The sequence below is a fragment of the Phalacrocorax carbo genome, chromosome 6 (assembly GCF_963921805.1).
Source record: "Phalacrocorax carbo chromosome 6, bPhaCar2.1, whole genome shotgun sequence".
NCBI classification, from domain to species: Eukaryota; Metazoa; Chordata; class Aves; order Suliformes; family Phalacrocoracidae; genus Phalacrocorax; species Phalacrocorax carbo.
The window spans coordinates 43,037,777-43,052,027 of record NC_087518.1 but is presented as its reverse complement, the minus strand read 5'-3'; the positions used below and the strand labels follow the sequence as shown (position 1 = coordinate 43,052,027).

At 43.0% G+C, this 14,251-nt stretch overlaps 1 protein-coding gene across 9 annotated transcripts in view; it reads left to right on the top strand.

Moving 5' to 3' along the window:
* NFIA (nuclear factor I A) overlaps positions 1–14,251 on the top strand; it is a 256,557-nt gene that overhangs the window by 139,570 nt on the left and 102,736 nt on the right. The gene's annotated exons all lie outside the window — the stretch shown is intronic.

Genomic DNA, 14,251 nt, shown 5'->3' with positions numbered 1-14,251 from the left:
CAGCCTGAAAAAAAATAATTCAATAATAGTGAATTTCTGTAGGGACTGTATGTGAAAGGATAAGTATGTGTGTAAGGGAACAGCTTCTTTTCCTTTTTATGTTTAACTAAGGTACACCTCAACAATTTTTGTTGGCCCCTCGGCAACTGAGTTTTGTTTTACTACTTATATTTAGGACTTAGAAATAATGTCTCCCAAAGTGAAAGTGATTATTAGTAATAGTTTTTCTTTACTTTTTTTTATCCCTAACCAGATTTTTTTAATAAGACCTATATGTAGATGGGGGGGATCCACTGTACTGGGGTCTACTGTGCATACACAGAAAATAATTTTTGTGAAGGGGTTTTGTCTCTAATACCTGTCACTATTTTTGGAACATGTAAATCCATCTCATGTGGAAATACTGTATTTATAATTATACAACTGTGATGTCCTTTCACAAAGCAACTAACTGCTTTCGCCTCAAATCCCTACAGCTGTATATGTGTTCCATCTCTGTTTTGGGGCCTTTATTAGCAACTGAACAAGCTGCAAGTGGGAGTGAGGTTGAAGGGCTGCATTCACGTCCGGACTGTATTTGGATCAGGTTTTAAATGGCAGATAGAATTAAAGGGAGAAGAAGAGCTTTAGGCACATAAAAAACTTTTAAATACCAGCGTATATCATAGGTCATAGAAGATAGGGCTCATTGGACTGGTAGGATTTCGGCTTTTGGGGTTCCTGTATTTTCCTTCCATTGAAATATGAAAGGTTTCATATTTGATAGCTTTTGTGCTGCTCATCTCTAAACTTACCATCTTAAAACATTTCTGTTGTTTCTGAAAGACATTGCCTAATTTCCCTTATCATTCCTGTTCACAGAAATTCTAATTTGCAGCCAAAGGATTGTGAGGTTAAGAGAAGAACTGACTAAACTGTGATTTTTGTTCTGCCAATTCTTCTTTTTCTTTTTTTTTTTTTGGTGGGGAATATGTTGCCTATGTTTATTAAATCATATTTTAATTTAGAATGTATTAGGCACCAAGCATGTTATTATTTTATGTTTAGATAATATTCTTTCGCAGCTATTAAACCACGGTTCTTCCTACCCTGCAGTTTCTTAGTCTTAAGGAAGCCCATTACTCAACAACCACCCCAAAAAGCAGCAATGCCAGTGTTTAATAATGTAAAATTTGTAAGAGCCTAGTGAAATGAAATATCTCTGATTTGGAGCCTGAGTCTTCCTTGTAAAACAAGCTTTTAGTGAATTCTTGGAACTTTACCGGTGACCTGCAAAAGGTACTTTTTTTTTAATAAACAGGAAAAGCATTTTTCTTTTTCTCAGTTTTACTAAAGGGTATTTTTCCCCAACACAGCAGAAGCCTCCTAACTGGTTACACACCTTTTGCAGTGCCTGTGTGGGAGATTTTCTTTACAAATGCCTCTAACGCAGTCTGTTGGCCCTAAAGGGGTTGCTCCCCCTTGGGCAGATGCTGAGCTCATTCCCAGCACACACAGCCCCCAGCTTGCAGTGTACCTAGCGTGTAGATCAACACAGATCTGCAGCTCTTATCTACTGAACGTGAGGATGAAAGCAAAATTGCAGGCTTTAGAAAATGAAAAACTGCACGCACAGAAACGGACACAATAAATCATATTAACTGCGTTGTTCTACACTTGCTGTAGACCCACTTCCACAGGGCCTGATCCAAATCCCTCTGGAGTCAATGGGAGTCTCATAATTGATTTTACTGAGAGTGGGAATGAGCCCACACAGAGAGGAATTTTTTTTTAAATAAAAGAAAAATAGTATTGTGAATAATCTTATTCCCACTGATGCTAACAGCAGAATGACCAGATTGAGGGCAGATTTGGAATCATTTTGCTTGTGTTTCTGGAAGGCACAAAGAAATGTATCGATTAAGTACTACCTTTTGCATGCATGCATTCCTTCATTTTAAAAAAATAAATCTTTAAAGGCCTTGTGAGGGTTATACAGCCTCTCTACTTGCCTGTTAATATCCTTTCTGTTCCACTCCATAAATTCTAGAGCTATTTATTATACACATATATTTTGCATACCTTGAGTAATGTAGGTTCAAAAGGGTCAACTATACAGCCCTGAAAAAGAAGGCCTCCTACTACAGATTTTAATTTATCATTTTAAATTGTATGTGTTATTTTGGAAAGCCTGTATGTCTAACCTTCATTAAAGTGAGTTCATGGGAAAAGAAGCTTTTCTTTTTTAGAGCCACTCCTTTTTTCTTGTGGGCTTTACAGTTGCATTTTCTGGAGCAGAATCATCACAAACAGAGAAGGTGGTGACATCTGCTCTCAGTGGTGGCTTTAACACCAACTCCAGCCCTTTCTTTAGCCAGAATAGTTTTCAGGCAGTCACTTACCCGATCGCTACTGCAGAAATTTACAAATTTACAGAAATATTAGGCATATTTTCTTTTCTAGAGAGAGAGAGAGATCCAGCATGACAGTCATGAAAAGCAAACATGCAGGCGAGACAGGGCTTGTTTGTGCATGAATGGTCCAAGGTCCAGGTGTCTTGTCGTGGAACCAGGGGTGAAGCTAACATGTAACCAAATGGTGTGCATGGTGCTGCCATCTCTCAGGTCCATTAGCACCTGAAAGAGCTTCTCGTGGAGAGGAAGAAAACCCAGAACTTATCTGTTTGCTATGTGGGTGAGAAAATTTGCAGGAGGGATGATGAAAGAGGCCAGCAACTTCATTTGAAAGGCAGGAGCATGTTCTAATGTCCTGATATTTTGCTCAAACGACTTTTTTTTTCTGACCAGCTGGGTGGAACACCCGTGTGGAAAATTCCCCACTTTTGTAGTTGCCTAATGGTATGTAAAAGCTTCATTTCAGTTGGCACCGCAAAGTGATTTTGCAATTCATCCAATCAAAAAAAAAAGGTTATTGATTTTAAAAGCTTGTTAAATGTTTGGTTGTATTTTATAAACAAACTAGTTTTCAGTGAACTGAGGATGGCAAAATGGCTAGTCTGATGTAGTGAAGTGACTGCATGCCTGGGGATCAGGGACAACTGAATTCCCAGCTCAGCACTGCTGTGGACTCTCTCTAGGGCTTTTATTCTCTCTTTCAGTCATGGAAACGGCTATTGGATAGATTCTTTTTGTAAATAGGATTATTTTAAACTTTTGTAGGAAAACTTTTTAGTCTTTTTGTCTGCAAAGTGGGGATATTTGTGATTCTAGCTTTCAGAGATTCATAGACTATTAAAAGTCAAATCCTGCTCTGCTCCAGCAGGAATTTAACTCTGGAGAAAGGGAAGGAGGGTGTAGCACAAACTGGTTAATAATTGTGGTACAGTGCTGTGTTACTGCTGTCAGTAAATGGATGTCAGACATCCACCAGGCGATGTTTGTGTTTGATGTGGCAGTACTGACGAATTAATAACTGCAGCGTAAAGGTACACACGAAGCATGCTGTGTAAAGCAGAAGAACGCTGTGTCATTTTCTACAGACGACTGATGTCTCTTGAGCATGTGGTACTGAGATTTGATAACTCAAAGTTAGTAGCACACCACTTTAATTGTGGATTAGCAAATTCTTTTTAAAGAAGTTAGTAAATTCTCCCATTTCAAGTAAGACAGCACTCATTATTACAGCTGATTACAAATGTGTGCCAAATTCACTGCTCAAACAATTTCTGTAGAGAGAGAGGCATTTATCTAAAAAATAAAGATGTTTAATGCCCAAACCAAATGCTTTTTAGTTTTAATGTATTCTTGCTGCTTTGAGCTGCAAGTACCTTAACAGCACTGCAGGAAATGAAAGGCACATTGTTCTTTGTAACATTAAAAAAAAAAAAAAGAAAAAAGAAAACAATGATGTACGGTAACTCACAGAACTCGTTTTTCAACCCTCCAGTAATTACACTGGACTTGTAAATATCATCTGTGAATTCTTTGCTTAAGTAGGGCTGGACTTGAGTACTAAACCTGAAAAAAATGTTTAAGTATATGCTTACTTTTCCATGTCTAAAAACATAAAGGAAGAAATTCTGGTCCTCAAGCTGTGGGGGAAAGAGAAGGGAATAGGGGGAACATATGCAAAGAGAAGTTTCTTTTTCTTCTCCAGGCAAGGCTGGTCATGGCAGGCGTAATACAGCTTTGGCTGCAATGAAGGAGGGGATTATGTGCAACCTGGTAAAATGCAAAAGCAGCTTGTGGGAAGACCTCTCTGCCTTAACTAACAGGCTGCAGAGTCCAGCCCCTTTTTGTATGCTTTCTTTCTGGTCCCAAAACCTGGCATTCTTCTTTCATGTTCACTGTTCAAACCCTCCTTTCAAGCTGAGGCAGGCAGAAAACGTAACTGTTCTTTATGGTTGTCTCCACCACTCAGCTACACTGTAAGTTAAATGGTAACTGAGAGACCTCCAATTCCTTCAACAGCCATATTTTTAACCAGTAGAAATGTATTGCATTCCAAGGCCATCCCTTCTTCTCAGGCCATGCCTAGCCTCCCATCTCCACTACTTCAGGTGGAGTCTAGCTGCCTTGTGGGCTCTCTTAGCTATGACTGAACTTGATGCCAACCAGCTTTGACACTCACTCACCAAGGAGGTGCTACAAGTGCAGCAGGACTTGAGGAGTCTGGAGGGTTAGCTGTTCTTGGATAGGCCCCTTAATTCCTACCTGAGGAGTGCATGAGCAGTTCTCTGAACACACAATGCTGAAACCAGTACTGTTAGAAAGTACATCGTCTCAGATGACTAACATTCCTGAAACACCTCATTTGCAGCAGATAACCAAGCCTTGCAGAGAAAGTTTTCTATCAGTTACAGTTGCAAACAGGGTAATACAGTAATGGCAGGTTTTATTAGTGTTCTTGTTCATGGGATCATTTGCATCAGAATCTTATAAATGCAAGAAGACTCTCCTCTCTTGTTTACAGAGCAACACTGAGGAGTTATCACAGCCTGAGGGACTAATCTAAAATTAACTTTGCTTCAGAAAAAGCTTTAAAAAAAAGCCCTTAGCATTTTCAATAAGGAATCTCATAGCTGGCGCTGAAGTCAAAGCTCCTGGTGATGTCAGCTTGTTTGCATCTTTGTAACTTGCCACGACCAAATTCTGAACGGATTTGCACCCTTATGGATCACGTTGTCTGCTGGGAACAGCAATAAGGAACTTAGTCCAGGCTTGAAAGCTCTGGCCAAGCAGGGGAGCCCTGGTGGGGCTTGTCTGTTCAGACTTTCTGCAGGCTGGACAGAATCGGCTGTTGACTCTAACAGGACCCATCAGCTGATGAAGGTCTGATGAGATCCAACCTGTGTTTCATCACCCGCTGAAAGAGAGTGCATGTAGGCAGTTCTGAGAGCCAGCATCTCCCAAGGAAACAAAAGCAAATATGTCCGGTTATAAATTTAACTTATGTGTGTTTTAGTCTTGCATTTTTTTCATCTTATTTCTTTACAAATAGATCACAACAAGAACTAGAAATACAGTATTTTAATCATAATAGTCTAGAACTGAAACCTTGCAGCATCCAGCTGTATTTCCCAGCCAGTTTCATGACTGTCATGAAGAAGCATCTGAATAATTAGGAAAGAAAACACCATTTTCCCCCATATTACCATACTTTCATTAAATTGGTGCTTAAATGATTTTGAGGTCCAGATTGTCAGACATAGTTACACCATTTCCAGGATTTAGCAGATCCTCTGCTAGGCTCAGGATTTAGCCTGCTTATCAGTAGCTGGCACTCTCTTGAGGGGACCCTGCGATGGCAACAGCAAAGGGTGTTGACTGTCAATTGGGCAAGATATGCTGTCGTCAACCAGGGTCAGTTCTGCAGCCTCTGCTGGGGCTGAGCGGAGAGCCTTTCTCATCAGTGACCTGCAGTGTTTGAGACTTGAGGATTGACAGAGGACTTCAGTTTTCACTGCTGCTAACCATTAACCTTCACAAGCAAAGCATTCCCACAAAAAATTCATCCAAGGCAAGTATGACAGGAAATATTCAAAGCATGAAATGAATGCTTATAGCATGACAAAGCAGTGCTTGAAAGACATGAAACGTTCATTACGCTTGGAGTGGCTGAATGCTGCAAAGGAAAGGAGAAATAAAATGTGGCTAGGGTATGTTACTTTTATTTCTCCATATGTGTGTACAGGAAAAAGGCAATGAACCTTTCCAGTGGATAAGATGCATAAATACAGCTGCAATTATTCTAAGTCATCTCAAAATATATTTTTATTCTGTTGCCCTGTTCCATTCCTTTCTGCGTATATTTATCCACAAGATAACAGCAAGGGCCATCTAGAGGGCAGCTTGAAAATGGGCTGGCCAGGAGCCCCCTCCTAAGAAGCTCCCATGCCTCAGTAAGGCAAACTTCCCTCCCTTGCTCTGCAGGGCCAAGGCCTTTCTTTGCCCCACAGCAGTGCCAGGCTGCTGCCCCCTCCTCTGCCGCAGTGCTGGGCTGGGGACAAGCAGCCAGGTCAGGGCTCTGCCCCCATGCCGGCCCCCTCTATCCACATCCCACCTGTACATGTTGAGAGGTGCTTTGATGCTAAGTTTAGCCAGTCCTCCTGTGGTCCTGGGAAGGGCAGATGGAGCTGTGAGCAATCTCCAATATTCACTACAGCTGTTTTTTTGGGTATGTCTTCTTGAGAGACTTGCTGTTTAATTAACATCTGAGAGTTGTGTTGCGTCAGAGTAATTGCTACCGCCTGAGCGGACCACAGGCTGAAGGATGCTTCTGAATACCACACTTGCCCACCAAGAAGCCAGGCACTTAGGGAAAGAAGTTTATTTGTGGCTTGGGTATCATTTTAATTTTCTATCCAGTAAAGAGGGGAGTTTATTAGTAGGAAGAGAATGTGATGCCAGGGCCTAACTTGCAAAACAAAACCCCAAACCTATCTATTTGTCTTTTGGTGTAAGAATTTCCTAATGCCTGTAATGTAAGACAAAGGGAAAATTTTACTTGCAGGAAAATTGCCTTCCACAATAACCAAGAAAAAAAAAAAAACACAAAACGCCCACACCAGAGCAGCATGATCCAAAATGTGAACTTTTTACGCCGCCCCAACCTTCTAGGTTAGGCTTCCAACCAAGTGATCTTTTATTATCAACATGATATACCCTTGACATAATTTGGCGCAGTAAAGCTTCTTCTGCTGAACTTGTGATTTCATTTACTAGATCTGATGAAAGTTCTGTGAACCACGGTAAAATGTGATAATTAGTAGTTTAATTCTTTTTAGGGTGTACGTATTAATTGAAAAGGCTTGAACTATAAATACAGGGCCTGTGGATAAAAGCACACTCTGAAATCAGTCGCTTATCCGAAGTATTCATTACTTCACATCTATTTAGGTAGTGTCTCTTTGCAGCAGTGCCAGTCGGCTGTTGAAGTGAGTGGGAGCCCTCCACTCAGAGATTGCAGCAGCAAAATCCAGCCTGACTTGCTGCTGCTGTCATGCGATCGGAAGCCCTCCCTGGCCAAAATTTTGCCCTCTGAGGTTAAACCACTGGAAGTTAAAAATGTGTGCTGGGAGCTGTGCTCTGCGGATGAGCTGGTGAAGCACTGTCTCTCTTGCTGTGCAAGCTGCAGGAGACAGAAGGGGCTGAAGGCGGCGTTTGCTGGCCAGCCACAACGTCCTCCTCTCCCGCTCGAGGTGGAGGCGGTGGCGGTGCGTTGGCAGGTGACAGACTGCCTGGCTTTGGCAGCCGAGGGGGAACGTCTTTCTGCCGCTCAACAAGTCCACCCAGAGCATCAGAGGTCCCCCGTGATTCAAGTCCCAGCCAGCCTGGCAGCTGATGGCAAATCATATTTTTCCCCCTACTTACACACTTATCCTTCACCATATTTGGGACCATCAGCACCTAAACCTCTGCTGCTTCAGCCAGAGCTTGGTTCATTTGGCTGTGAATGTCAGAGTGTAGCACCACCGAGAGCTGCGATAAGGGATCGTGTTTTCTCGCTCATGCTCATGTGTTCTTTTGTTCTGACTTCCTGACCAATGCAGGGGGTATTCTGTTGACTCTACGCCTTTCCAAATATATGTATATACCATGAAAATGTACTCATTATTTCACACCTTCCTCTGGTTTCTTTGTGTGGTGTACTGCCTGGATGAATCATACCTGGTTTTACAGGTACAAGGTGATTTTCATTCAAATGGATTTCAACCTTTGTACTCATATTAGGTTTGCACACTCAGAAAAAATCTATATATCTGCATATACTGCAGATTCATGGGTTAATCAGGTGCTTTCCAAGTACCCTTTAATTTTGTAAATCTGAAGTTGTGTACATGAGCAAAGAGGTGTACATGAAGAGCAATGCACTGCTCCTGAAAGCCGCACTCTGGACTGTTGCTGTTGTCAAGAGAGGGCACTTTGGTGACACCAGGCTCCCAGAAAAAGCCTGATCACTTCTATAACTAATCAGATGTTATTTTTTATTTGCAGATACTACTTCTTAATTGCAAAATTTGCTAGATAGGAAATGGAAAGAAAGTTTAGGGTGACTCTCACAGAGCTGCAAGAATAAAATCCCCTCTGAAGCCTGGCAGTAGTGTGACCGAAATGGAAAAATACCAGATCTGTTTCTTGGAAAGTGAGAAGACGACTTTTATTTGCAATGGTTCACAAATATGGTTCACAAATATTTTTGCAGGAGCGACGTAGCGAGCATGGCAAAAGGGGGCAGGAGGAAGGTGAGGCGAGTGAGGCACACTTGTAAACGTATTCCTTTAAATCTGTTATTGTTATCTTGCACACAAAGGGCGCCGCAAGTTGTTTACAGCAGTTCATGTTACTCATTTCTGCTCCCTTTTCTCCCATCAGTGCTGTATCGTTAGTTATATGACTTTTTTCCTGGGTTGTGATAGTGTCCAGATAGATTTTGGCGGTGGAGTGGCAGAAAGGTGCCAGTTGATTATATGTGCTGCTTACTGTGTGCATTTCATGTCTGCTCTCTTAACATTTTTTTGTTAACCAATGTTGCAACTGAAGAAAATGCTGAAGTTTGACAGTTGGGAGTTACTGCCGAGTATGTGCTGTAAACTATATCATCCCTCTGCCTTCTCCGTTTCTCCCCCTTCTGCTGAAACCAAATGATTTATAAAATGCCTTCACATTCTTGAGTGAGTTCACACTATCACCTCCAGGCACTGCACTGAGGAGTATTAGGAGTGGATAGGAAACACAGATCTGATAACTGGTATTTTTCTCTGAAAGAAAAAAAAAAGAGGGGCAAAAAAGGGCTGATTAAAATTAAAGGAGAAAAGTTTCCTGCTGTGCCCCAGAGTAAACCTGTAGTCAGTGAAGCACTTTCTAGTAAACAAGAGATGTACGTGGTTATAGTGGGTTTTTATTATTACACACCGCCATTGTTTTCCATTTTCATAATATTCAATTAATGTAATCATTTTAGAGTGTCTCTAATCATTACCTCCCACCTACCCTCACTCATACTTGAAGCAAGGGGATCCGCTGCAAGCCACACTCTGGGATGAGGAGTCAGTGCCTTGCTCCTGTCACTGGCAAAAGGAGGCACAAGAAAAAGATAGGGCTGCTGCAGGGGACCCGAATATTTGTATTCTCTCCCTCTGGCCTTTGCAGAACATGTGGCCGGCACCCCAAACCCTGGCTGCAGTGTGGCTTCCCATGGACTCACTGCCATGTCACTCCCCAGCAGTCACCCCCCGCCCCAGTCCACTGCAGTGCTTGAGTGACAGAGGGAGAGGTGGTGCTTTGGTAGTGCAGTGTCTCACTAGGTGAACCAGGGTATGGGCAGCAGTTTCCTACTACCCTTTAGCCAGGCACAAGGATGCCACAAGCCAGGCACACCATTTTTCAGACCATGGTGGGCCAAAGCCTTTGCTGGCATTTCTTTTCCCAGGATTGTAAGGGAGGAATACTTATTATGTGGCTTGTAACACTCGCTCACAAAGAATATAGACCTCTGTCCCTGTTACTTTTCTACATCTGTTCCTTCCTCTTAAAATGGTGTCTCTAACAGAAGGCTCTTTGACAGCTGCATCCCCATCTGAAAACCTGCTGGTGATTGGGGGGTGTCCCCACCTGACCAGCTTTGCAATGCAGACCACCTACAATTTTCCCACATGTTATACCTCAGAGTCCTTAAAAATCAGGGAATTAGCTTCCAGGAAATTTCCAATAGCAGAATGCAGAGAGCTAGCCATGTCCCCCATGCTGTACAGAGGGGAGCCAATTTTATCACAACGCAGAGCATGCCATAGCTTGAGGTGCAGGAGGAAGGGAAGGGGTGAGAGCAGAAGAGGATGGACAGCGGCTTGATGGACTGAGGTAGCTGTGGTTTTGAAGCAGAACCCCACAGACTTTTGTGAGGGAAGGCTTAAAGCAGTGGCATGGTAGTGGCCCACAGCTCAATTTAAAGCAGTAATAAAAGGGGCTGGAAAGGATATGACAACTTGAGCAAATGGCTGAGGAACAAGGCAGTCCACTATTAGCGAATCTAGATTTCTGTCTGTCATGGCCATGAGGGATGCATTTCAGCAGGACTGGGATTGTCCACTGTTAGAAGGAAAGAGAAGTAAAGATCATCGCGTCTACAATATAAATGTAAGTTGTTATTACTACTATTGCTATGTCAGCCGTAAACTGTTCCCACGAGAACCGAGATGCAACATCATTGAAAAAGAATGTCTTACTGTGAAATGGGCAGCAGAAACACTGTGGCATTATCTGCCGGGTAATGAATTTACCTTGGTGACAGATCATTATTCCCTCCTGCAAATGAACTAGATGAAGGACAGGAACACAAGGATAACTCAGCAATACTTGTATTTTACAGTCATCTGAATTTAAAAAAAAAAATAATTAAAAAAGTAACCAGATGTAAATGTAAGGACAGAGAAGCATAGCATGACAAGCGAGATTGCATGCGGCAAGATACAGGGAAGAGAGCAAATTTCTTCCAGTTCTATGCTAACGTGGTGTACGGACTTCTAAGGCTTGGATTTCATCCCATCTAACATTAGGCATTAAAATAAAGCACCAGCTATGAACCTAAAATCCTCACTCTCCCACTATAATCAGTGGAGATACTGGGGTCTTCTGGGAATTCATATCTCTCTCTGTTGAACCTCAGGGAGGTTTAAAACTAAGATGTTGCAGGTTAATGCTGTAATTGCTCTGGACCCAAGATTCTGCTGCTCAAGGAAGTCATTTACCCCTCTCCTGCTTATCCTAAAAAGGCAGAGTAGACAGAGTCTGCTGCAAGAGCAAAGGTGGATTGAGCAGGACACTTTGACTTGTTTGAATGATTTCTTCAGGGTAGAAGAGTGGACAGTGTATCTACTGCCCATGTGTACTTTCTTTCCTTTCTGTTTTTCTGTTGACTTCTACAAAACGGGAGTTTCTTAGATAAATTACCTTTTTAGAGAAGTGTTTATGTGCTCTGTGGAAGAATGTGTCTAGGGATGGGCATACTGGCAGCAAGAACTTCCTCCTCAACCCTTCCAGTGAAATTTTGTTCTAAACTGCCCAAATGAAGCCATTATTCAAAAGTAAAAATGTTCTGTTCCATTTCTTGTTTTCATTCTTTTGTGCGTCTGGGGACTACACTGCTGTGAAAAAGCCCATTCTCACAGGATGTCTTGCCTAATTTTGCAGACAAGAGAGGTTCAGCTATTCCAATTACGATGAGATAAGAATCTGAAATGTTGGGATCACATCCATCCTGAGTTGAACTCTTGCGTCTTCCAAAACCCAACCATCATTATTTTTTCCTTTATTTCTGTATTTCAGGCAGAGAAGGAACAGAGAAGAAATGGATGCTTATGTATTATAAACCATAACAGATGGGTTTCCTTTTTACCTGAGTGCTTTAGTTTAATGTAAAGATCCCTGTGAGTGGAATTCATTTTCCATTTTCATTCTTTCTGCCTGCTCAACTGCCACTCATCAGCAAAAGGTCTGCCTTTCATGTAAAGTCAGTCATTGTACAAAGTCTCATAGTTTACATGCAAAGTACTGTTAGAACAAGCCTGATGGCGCTCACAGGGCATGTGAGCCAGGCTGCTAGGCATGGTCCAAAATATGAAGTCCTGGCCCCTGTGGTATCTTCAGATTTTCTTAAATGCATGCAGATAGGGCATCTGACATAGGGACTCCACCCCAAGGCCACATTTCTGCATCCCTGTGTATCGCACTTTGTCATACAAGACTGACTGCTGGGGAGGAATAAGAGGGTCTAGCAAAGCAAGCCTTCTACCATGGAAAGAGGACTGCGTAGGCTGAGCTGATGAACACAGCCTCTAGCAACAGATTCATCTCAAGTCCTTACCTCTATACCAAGAGTGTGTCTAAGTTGCCAGAGGCAGCCTCCTAGGGTGAGACATGCCACTGTTGTAATCTCAGTTCCTTAAGGCACCTCCCCTGGAGCCACCGTATCTGCCACACGTGGGATGAGCGCATGAAATTAGATAAGGGCTAAGAAGGTCTCTCTCTGTCCCGTCTGTTTACTTTGTTAATCTTCAATCCCTCACAATACACTCACAATTAGTGAACTCAGAGGCCCTCTTTGGGCTACGGTCTGAGCAGATTACACAGAGAAAATAAATCTTGTCCGTGTTCTGGCCTGACCTTGGCCTGAACCTGAGAAAGTGAATGCCCCTATCACACCAGCATGTGTCTGTAGAAGTACAGTAAACACAAATGGGTGTCACTGGCCCTCTATGTCATACAATCCCAGGCCAGGAGTCTAGCGTTTTGAGCTGTCCACCCAAGTACTTGTTAATAGATGTCCATTCTTAGTCTGTAAAGGAATGTAGACAGGGCATCCTGCCTTACAAAACACAAACTTACAATAAAACAGAAAGAGAGTCTCAGTCATTGTGCAGAGCTCTGCTGTTGGTCTCCACATCCAGCAGTTTCTTCCCACTGGACTTACGCTGCTAGTTTGGGACTTGGCTGGGGGAATTATCCACTACTACACTGGGTTCTCCACCACCATCTGTGCACATAGTTGCCTGCCTAACCCCGAGTGCATCCGTCCTTGGGAAGTCAGTCAATAAGTCTGTGGGGCTTCCTCATCAATACTTGGAGGAGGCAGAGACCTGGCATAGCCTGGGCAGAGCCTGGGCTATGAGACAGGAGAGCCTGGATGGCCCAGCAGAGGGCCTGTATTGCTTCTAAGGGGCATGATGAGGGGTGACATGTTCCTTGTGGAGACTCATTGGTGCCTTTGGTAGTCATTCTGCCTTCGTTCTTCCCTGGAGATGATGTCCTATGTAACTCAGGTGAAGTTGGTGCAGACCTTTGTGGCCATCCTGAGTTTCTGTGCTCGGTGGAGGCACTTTGTTCTCTGCTAGCAGGCAATGAGGACAACCCCTTCAGTTCCCAGCCCTCAGTCCGTAGTCCCTCAGTGGAGAGGGTGATGCCGTACTGGGTGTCACTCTTCTGTCTGGACAGGAGTTGCAAGCCCATACATGTTAGACATATGGTGTTCGTCTACGGTGCCCTTAACTACAGCCACAAGCATCAGGTTTAGTTCTCTAGGCCTTGTGCAAGCTTGACATGTCTCTAGATGAGCATTACTGTGCTTCCAGACCCACCCCTTTCTGTCTACTCTGCAATCAGTATATCAGAGCTTTATTCCACAGACTTACCTCAGTATACTGCTGCCCAAAGTGAGACAGCCCAGACACTGCTGGAGAAAAGCTTGTAGGGTTCCCCCCATCTTCCATGAAGGGATCTCTGACAGTGGCCCTGACTAAACTTCATGAGCCCAGTGACATAGACAGTCAAGGACAGACTGTACATGTGTTGTCATGCTGTGACTAGTGGAAAGTCGCTTCCCTCCCCAGCTGCAAGGATAACTAACAGGTGAACCTAGTGCAAGTCAGTCGGCTTGGGTCTAAAAGTTATTGAAGTTAGAAGGTAATTGTTCTATACAAAAAATAGAGTAAGAACCTTTTGGAGAGAAAAAGCTGCATGATACAATAGAAAGGACAACAGGTAAATAGAGTAACATGATTTGCACAGGGCTTACCATGAATTAAAGTTTGCTCACTGGTGGTGCCAGCAAATGAGGTGTAAGAAGCAACTCAGAAGGGAGAGGAAAGCCCGTGGGGAAGGGTGGAGCTGGCTGGTCCTTGTGACTTAGCTTCCATGCCCAGCATCCTTATTTTTGCATGGGATTTATACTATCTAATCTTCAGCAGATATTTTACAGCTTCTATTATCGTGGTGTCCAGCCAGTCTTTTAAAAGTGCCTTGGTGTGAAGAAAGAGGAG